Source organism: Lotus japonicus, chromosome 6 (assembly GCF_012489685.1).
Source record: "Lotus japonicus ecotype B-129 chromosome 6, LjGifu_v1.2".
Classification (NCBI taxonomy): domain Eukaryota; kingdom Viridiplantae; phylum Streptophyta; class Magnoliopsida; order Fabales; family Fabaceae; genus Lotus; species Lotus japonicus.
Window position 1 is genome coordinate 28,933,381 of NC_080046.1, and position 7,500 is coordinate 28,940,880.

Below are 7,500 nucleotides of genomic sequence, written 5' to 3' on the forward strand. Positions count from 1 at the left end.
TCGCCCTGTCCGACTAGCGCCACGAGGGATTAATGGACCATTTTCGTTCGAAACAGGGTTCGAATGGACCGCGGTGCGCTAGAGGTGAGTCGAGGCCGATGGCCAGAGTCCTCCTGGGCCGGCCCGCGAAGGATCGGCGCTCGTATCGTTCCTCTGGCGCCGCGGGGGAATAAAGGATCATTTTCGTTCAATACGGCGTTCGAATGGACCGCCGGGTGTCGGCGGGGCGTCTGGGCCGGTGCCCCGTGTCCTCCCGGGCCGGACCGAGGCGGAACGGCGTTCGTCCCGTCCCTCTAGCGCCACGGGGGAATAAAGGATCATTTTCGTTCAATACGGCGTTCGAATGGACCGCCGGGTGTCGGCGGGGCGTCCGGGCCGTCGTCCCGTGTCCTCCCGGACCGGAACGCGGCGGAACGGCGTTCGTCCCGTCCCTCTAGCGCCGCGGGCGAATAAAGGATCATTTCTGTTCAATTTGGCGTTCGAATGGGCCGCAGGGTGTCGGAGGTGCGTTTGGGCATGTGGCGCAAGACCTCCGGGTCCGATCCCCGAGGGAACGGCGTTTGTCCCGTCCTTCTAGCGCCTCCCAGGAATAATGGATCATTTCCGTTCAAAATTTGGTTCAATGGGTTTCGGACACGGGCCGGAACGGGTCGCCAACCCCCCGGGCACGCGCACGAAGCGAAGTCGCGTCCCAATTCGGTCATTTGGGGACTCGGACTATTTTTGGTCCATTCTAACGCAATCGGTTGAACGGCGGGTCCAAAATGGTCCGGGGGCGTATGGCGGACACGCACACAACACCCCGCGACGTTAAAAAAAATTTTGGTTTTCGAAAATTTTTCTAAGTCCAGAGTAGGTCTTCCAAAGTCCGTAAATTTCGGCCGCCGACCACTTTCCGACGCGCCTGCGACTGTCAGAATGCGGCGGAGAGCGCTCGCAAGGGAATAACAGCGGTTCGTGTTGTCAAAACGCCTATAGGAGGAGACCATGCGGCTGGGTCTGGCCGGGCGCGCCAGAGACTAAGTGTCGACGGCGCCCGGCGCGCCGCGCCGCACCGCTCCGCGCGGTGCCGGGCGCGCGCGCTGGCGACGGGCGGTCCCTCTACCCGCGGAGACATCCCGGGTGCCCGTCGGACTGGCCAGGGAAAAAAGTCCGCACCGCAGCGCACCGCACCGTACCGTGCCCTAGCGCACGGGACGGCGCCGCGCAGCTCCGCACCGTACGGTGACGAGCAGCGCGGCCGCGGTCGGCGCGCGGAGAGCCGGCACGCCGGCGGGCCGGCCGTCTGGCCGGTCTGCCGCGCTGACGGCGGGCTCCGCGGCCTCAGGGCACACTCCGCCGGAGTGCGCAGAGGCTGCGGGCTTGTCGTACGAGTCCGTGCTCAGCGTGCAGCGCGCAGCGCCGCGGCCGGCAGCGCCGGCTCGGCAGCGCGCCGCGCCGGACTCGGACCGCCGCGCGCCTGCGTCTCCGTGCCTCACGGCGCGGGACGGAGGCGGGCCGAGCTCCCCGCACGGTCCGCAGCCTGATCGGCTCGGCAGCGTGCCGCGCCGGTCTCGAGCCGCCGCGCGCTTGCGTCTCCGTGCCTCACGGCGCGGGACGGAGGCGGGCCGAGCTCGCCGCAGAGTCCGCAGCGCGCCAGCGCTCGGACATAGAGTCGTGCGGCTCGGCTGCGGCGAACGGCCGCCCACCGCAGCGCCGAGCGGAGGCGAGGTATATCCTGACGCCTCTGGGCCCGGCGTGCGTACGTGCACGTCGCTCAAAAGGGAATAACTGCGGTTCGTGTTGCCAAAACGCCTATAGGAGGAGAGAGGCCCGGGCTGAGGAGCGCGATGACCGCGAGGGACGCTCGGGGACGGACGAGTACGCATTTTTACGGTGCATGCGCTGTGAGAGTGAGGAAAAGTCCGTCCCGCAAAGAGGAAACGTACTTTCTGACGGGTGAAAACCCGACGAATATACGTGAGCGTCGCTCAAAAGGGAATAACTGCGGTTCGTGTTGTCAAAACGCCTATAGGAGGAGAGAGGTCTGGTCTGAAAGAAACACGATCACCGCGAGTGTCGCTCAGGGACGGACGTGTACGCATTTTTACGGTGCTAACGCTCTGCAAAATGAAGAAAGTCCGCCCCGCAAAGAGAAAACGTATTTTCTGACGAGTGAAAACCCGACGAACATACGTGAGAGACGCTCAAAAGGGAATAACTGCGGTTCGTGTTGTCAAAACGCCTATAGGAGGAGAGAGGTCTGGTCTGAAAGAAACACGATTACCGCGAGTGTCGCTCAGGGACGGACGTGTACGCATTTTTACGGTGCTAGCGCTCTGCAAAATGTTGAAAGTCCGCCCCGCAAAGAGAAAACGTATTTTCCGACGAGTGAAAACCCGACGAATATACGTGAGAGACGCTCAAAAGGGAATAACTGCGGTTCGTGTTGTCAAAACGCCTATAGGAGGAGAGAGGTCTGGTCTGAAAGAAACACGATTACCGCGAGTGTCGCTCAGGGACGGACGTGTACGCATTTTTACGGTGCTAGCGCTCTGCAAAATGTTGAAAGTCCGCCCCGCAAAGAGAAAACGTATTTTCCGACGAGTGAAAACCCGACGAACATACGTGAGAGACGCTCAAAAGGGAATAACTGCGGTTCGTGTTGTCAAAACGCCTATAGGAGGAGAGAGGTCTGGTATGAGAGAAACACGATTACCGCGAGAGACGTTCAGGGACGGATGAGTAGCCATTCTACGGTGCCAAGCGCTCTTCGAATGAGAAAAGTCCGTCCCGCAAAGAGAAAGCGTATTTTCCGACGAGTGAAAACCCGACGAATGTACGTGAACGTCTCTCAAAAGGGAATAACAGCGGTTCGTGTTGTCAAAACGCCTATAGGAGGAGAGAGAATGAATTCTGGGTTTGTGTCGCTTCCCTGACAAAAGAGTCGACCTTCTGGTGCTTGGGATGGTTAGCCGAAAACGCTCTGCGCGAGTAAGTGCCTTCCCTCGGTGTGACATCGGCGCGTCCATGTACGTAAGTCGCACGCGATCCGTGGGATTCATGGTCCGTATTTTTCGTTCCTACCCGCGGTGTCGCCAACCAGTCGAATGTGCTTCTAGCTGAAATATTTCCGGTAGTCGCGTCCTGAGGCAAAATCACGCCGCACAGAGCAAATGGACGCACGAAGGAAGTACGTAAGCTTACGCACGACAAGTCCGAAATCCCGCTGTGTTCGTAGTAGCGAGCGTCCCGTTTCGTATCAGTCGTTTGTGGTGCACGCAATGGAGACCGAGGGGGTCCTCCTGGATTGGTAGTCGGCGGCGAGCGAAGCCTAGTAGCTCCCGTCAAAACACTCTCCGAGCGATGAATGCACTCCGCCGCGCCCACGAAGGAAGGAAAATCTTTGATTTACCGGCCCGAGTGGTTCTTGCGGTTGAAAGCTTCGAAACAAGTTGGACGTGAACGGAACAGCGGCGTGGCGCGGGCACCCTCACAAGGGGTGTTCGTACGGTCACGTTATCGAAAAGCGCCTCCTCGACAGCTCGTCCGCGGCCCTCTGTCGCTTCTGTCACGGCCGCCCAAAGCGGACAATCGATCAAAACTATTGCTTCCAGAGGGAAACCTCACAAGGAGCTTCATTGACTCTCTGCTCACCGAGCGAAAGTATTACAGAGCACGACTTACCTAAGACGAACGGTATTCTACCGAAGAGTCGGACGGAGAAGTTTGAATCTGAAAGAAAGGGTGCCCGTCGCGGACCCTAAAATAAAGAAAGACGTGTCTCTCGGAGCGCGGGCGAAAAAAGGGGATTGAAAGACATCCCCCGAGGTAGCCCAGTGCGCCGGAGGGCGTCGCTTGTTTTACCCGTGGTGAAGGGCCGGCAACACGGCGAGCGCTCCCTAGTGGCGGACGTGCTCTCCTGCGCTGTGAAGCAATTCTCACGGTAAAACGAAATAAAATTTCACGCTGAGTCTGGGACTCTTTCGGGGCTTGACCCGGGGTCTATCTCAAACAGACGCTCACGAAGCCCCTCGCGGGTGGACGACAGCTACCTGGTTGATCCTGCCAGTTATCATATGCTTGTCTCAAAGATTAAGCCATGCATGTCTAAGTGCAAGCCACATTAAGGTGAAACCGCGGAAGGCTCATTATATCAGTTATGGTTCAATAGATCGTACTTCAGTTACATGGATAACTGCGGAAATACTGGAGCTAATACATGCCAACAGAGTCCCGACCGGAGACGGAAGGGACGCTTTTATTAGATCAAAACCAATCGGTGGTTTCGGCCATCGTCTACTTTGGTGACTCTGAATAACTTTGGGCTGATCGCACGGCCTTCGTGCCGGCGACGCATCTTTCAAATGTCTGCCTTATCAACTGTCGATGGTAGGTTCTGCGCCTACCATGGTTGTAACGGGTAACGGGGAATCAGGGTTCGATTCCGGAGAGGGAGCCTGAGAAACGGCTACCACATCCAAGGAAGGCAGCAGGCGCGCAAATTACCCACTCCCGGCTCGGGGAGGTAGTGACGAAAGATAACGATACGGGACTCATCCGAGGCCCCGTAATCGGAATGACTACACTTTAAATCCTTTAAGGAGTATCAATTGGAGGGCAAGTCTGGTGCCAGCAGCCGCGGTAATTCCAGCTCCAATAGCGTATATAAAAGTTGTTGCGGTTAAAAAGCTCGTAGTTGGATCTGTGTCCCGCACCGTCGGTTCACCGCCCGACGGTGTCAAACTGACGCGATGCGGGACGTCCTGCCGGTGGCGTGTCTAGCTGGCGGCTTTCGGGTCGTTGGGCGGCGCCGATTCAATCCTGTCGCGGTGCTCTTCATTGAGTGTCGAGGTGGGCCGGCACTTTTACTTTGAACAAATTAGAGTGCTTCAAGCAGGCTGGATATTGCCTGAATGCTAGTGCATGGAATAATGGAATAGGACCTCGGTTCTATTTTGTTGGTTTTCAGAACCAGAGGTAATGATTAATGGAGACAGGCGGGGGCATTCGTATTGCGACGTTAGAGGTGAAATTCTTGGATCGTCGCAAGACGGACCGAAGCGAAAGCATTTGCCAAGGATGTTCTCGTTGATCAAGAACGAAAGTTAGAGGTTCGAAGGCGATCAGATACCGCCCTAGTTCTAACCATAAACGATGTTGACTAGCCATCCGATAAAGGTTCTTTTTATGCCTTATCGGGCAGCTTCCGGGAAACCAAAGTTTTTGAATTCCGGGGGAAGTATGGTTGCAAAGCTGAAACTTAAAGGAATTGACGGAAGGGCACCACCAGGAGTGGAGCCTGCGGCTTAATTTGACTCAACACGGGAAACCTCACCAGGCCCGGACACTGGAAGGATTGACAGATTGAGAGCTCTTTCTTGATTCAGTGGGTGGTGGTGCATGGCCGTTCTTAGTTGGTGGAGCGATTTGTCTGCTTAATTGCGATAACGAACGAGACTCTAGCCTGCTAACTAGTCGTTTCCGGCTTCCTTTGTTGCAGCCGGCGAAGACAAATCTTCTTAGAGGGACAGGCGGCTTCTAGCCGCACGAGATTGAGCAATAACAGGTCTGTGATGCCCTTAGATGTTCTGGGCCGCACGCGCGCTACAATGAAGGTATCAGCGTGTCCTCCCTGGCCGAAAGGTCCGGGTAACCCGCTGAAACACCTTCGTGCTTGGGATTGGGGCTTGAAATTGTTCCCCATGAACGAGGAATTCCCAGTAAAGGCGTGTCATTAGCACGCCTTGATTACGTCCCTGCCCTTTGTACACACCGCCCGTCGCTACTACCGATTGAATGATTTAGTGAGGTCTTCGGACTGGCGCGCGGTGTTCCTTCGGGATCGCCGCTGCCGCCGGAAAGATGACCAAACTTGATCATTTAGAGGAAGTAAAAGTCGTAACAAGGTTTCCGTAGGTGAACCTGCGGAAGGATCATTACCGTATTCTTGCGAAAGCAAAGTTTTACGATAAAAATCAAAACGATACGACTGTCAGAGTACCGCTCGAGGCGCGCGGGTAACGGCTGTATGGCCTCTGCGCGCCGATGGTTTTATGTCGTAAAAATCCACTACGTTCCCGAGTTCGTGATTGCGCCTCGGAGAGGGACGGCCCCCGAGAGGGAGAGAGCGAGATGCGTAGGTAGGGCCACCGACACGGTCAGAGACGGTTCGATTCCACTCGTGTCACCAGGTCCTTGCGCGCTCCTCTCTCTACTCGGCGCGGACGTCCTCTCGCCGACTGGCTTGCCTGATCGAACGACGGAGCAGATGACCGGGAGATGGCCCAAAACAGGGAGGCCAGATGAAGTGTCGGTATCGGACGCTAAACACCCTACAGAAGTGCGTACGCCTCGCTCGACCAGTGCTTTGATTTCAGAGTGCGGGCGTCGCCTTCTTTGCCGGTGAGCTGATAGTAATGCGGTGGAGCGGCGAGAGCCTCTCCATATCCGCGCCGACGCGACCCGGTGGTCACAACATACCGTCTAACCCATGCCTCCACTCCGGTGGTGTAAAAGGCGACTTGATGGTTTGGGAGTTTAAAACCGCGCTAACAGCGTACAGAGAGAGAAAGAAGTCACACAGAGAAAATGAGGCGCGTCGCGTCTCATCGACTTCTTTTTTTTTTTCGCTGGTGGACTCCAATTTTCTTCGGAAGTATTCCTCTTGACTGCTTGTCGCCGTACACGAGAGCTCGCTCACGCGACGCGCTCCGCCGGCTTCAAAATGTTTTAAAAAATACAAACCATTTCAGTGGATCCCTTGGCTCGTGGGTCGATGAAGAACGCAGCTAATTGCGCGTTGCCATGTGAACTGCAGGACACATGAACATTGACAATTCGAACGCACATTGCGGCCCTAGGACTTGTTCCTGGGCCACACCTGACTGAGGGTCGGTTGACCAAACTCAAAGACCAGACTGTTCTGTCGTTTACGACAGAGCGAGATTGGAGTCTCCGCGCGCAAGCGTGGTACTCTTAAAATCCTCAGGGTGGTCGCTTCACCGCTTCCCCCGTAAAGAGAAAGCACTCTGCCTAGCGGTACGTCTTATAAAGGATAGCCAGAGAGCGCCCTCGTGCGCTAGACAGCCTCCAGACGTTCTGCCAAAAGCGGCGGGTGTGTGACGTTTCTTGTTCTCGAACTCGACGTCGCGCTGCCCGTCTTGAAGACTTGGAGGTATGCCTTACAAAGAGCAACCGCGCAGTTTGCATTATTTTCTCGCACTTTGCGTTTCGCCTCCGCGCGATTCGCCTTTCACGACCTCAGTTCAGGTGAGATTACCGGCTGAATTTAAGCATATTACTAAGCCGAGGAAAAGAAACTAACAAGGATTCCCCTAGTAGCAGCGAGCGAACAGGGAAGAGCCCAGCGCTGAATCCCCCGGGCCTCGCTCGGCGGGAAATGTAGCGTTTGGGAGGGCCCGTCAACACGGCGACTCGCTCACTGGTTCAAGTCCAACTTGAATGGGGCCACACAGAGGGTGACAGGCCCGTAGAGCAGGAGCGGTTGTCGTGTGGGTC

At 56.5% G+C, this 7,500-nt stretch overlaps 2 non-coding genes and 1 pseudogene across 2 annotated transcripts; all 3 read left to right on the forward strand.

The window, feature by feature from the left end:
• Positions 1-4,031: 4,031 nt before the first annotated feature.
• LOC130727147 (18S ribosomal RNA) lies at positions 4,032-5,921 on the forward strand. The gene has a single exon (XR_009015183.1). It is a non-coding gene; the product is annotated as an 18S ribosomal RNA (ribosomal RNA).
• Positions 5,922-6,723: 802 nt separating this feature from the next.
• Positions 6,724-6,876, forward strand: LOC130727180 (5.8S ribosomal RNA). The gene has a single exon (XR_009015210.1). It is a non-coding gene; the product is annotated as a 5.8S ribosomal RNA (ribosomal RNA).
• Positions 6,877-7,237: 361 nt separating this feature from the next.
• LOC130727174 (28S ribosomal RNA) overlaps positions 7,238-7,500 on the forward strand; it is a 3,955-nt pseudogene continuing 3,692 nt past the window's right edge.